The sequence below is a fragment of the Neophocaena asiaeorientalis genome, unplaced genomic scaffold, assembly GCF_003031525.2.
Source record: "Neophocaena asiaeorientalis asiaeorientalis breed wild unplaced genomic scaffold, Neophocaena_asiaeorientalis_V1.1 scaffold30, whole genome shotgun sequence".
NCBI lineage: Eukaryota > Metazoa > Chordata > Mammalia > Artiodactyla > Phocoenidae > Neophocaena > Neophocaena asiaeorientalis.
Genome location: NW_020174923.1, coordinates 17963085 through 17964215, shown reverse-complemented (window position 1 = coordinate 17964215; position 1131 = coordinate 17963085).

Below are 1131 nucleotides of genomic sequence, written 5' to 3'. Positions count from 1 at the left end.
CCTCCCCGGTACAAGGCCCCTCTCTGATATACCATCCACTGGGCAGTGCTATAGTCCACCCTCAGGCAAGGCCACGTGCCCGAGGGTCTATACACAGCAGGTGGCCATGCAGCAAGAGTGATTCAATCCTTACTCAACAAGCACTTATTAGGCCCCTACTCTGTGCCGGACACTGTCCTAAGCACCAGGGACAGAGCAGTGAACAAACAGGCAAAATCCTTGCCCTCGTGGAGTTTACATTCTAGTGGCAGGTGTCATCTACAAATTGGGACTTGCCAGTGGCACTTGCCATCTACCTCTGCAAGGATTGAATCATGCGTGCTGCACCTGCTGACTTTCAACACCCCCTGAAAGGAGCTCAGGGTGGAGAGCAGAAACGAGGCCCTCTGTGCTCTGGGAAAAGCTGGCAGAACAGGTCTTCAGAGAGTTAGATATTTTCAGGAGCCGATTTTATGAGTCCAATTCTTGTATCTCCTCATACTTAGAAAAACACTAAAATCCTTCATGGGGACATCTGCAGAAACCTTCCGCAAAAATAAATGTGCCTGATTGCATGTACTCCCCCTTCACCACAATCACATATGTACTGACCTTCCCCCCTACCTCTTTGGAGCAGTTTCTCAGAGCTATCTGAAATGCTGCCTCCCAGGCTATAGTCCTCATTTTGCCCCAAATAAAACTTAACTTGCAACTCTCACATTATGCATGTTTTTAAGTCAGCACAGGAAATAGAAAATAAATGAATAAACAAGGAATCGTGTAGTATGTCTATTATGGTAAGTGCCACAGAAAAAACTCAAGGTAAGGAGGATAAAGGACGCTGGGGTGCGGGGGACTTGTTTTATGTTGGATGGTCAGGGAAGAGCTCACCTATAAGATGACGTTTGAAGGAACTGAAGAAGCAAACCACGAGGCTACCTTGGGAGGAATGTTCCAGGTGGGGGAAAAAGCAAGTGCAAAGGCCCTGAAGTGGGAGTACACTCGGCAGTTTGAGGAATGGCGAGGAGGCCTGTATGGCTGGAGTGGAGTGAGCAATGGGAAGAGTCAGAAGGAGCTGAGATCAGGGAGGCAGCAGGGGATCAGATCATGTAGGACCTTTTAGGCTGCCGGGAGGAATAAGATGGCTTTGGC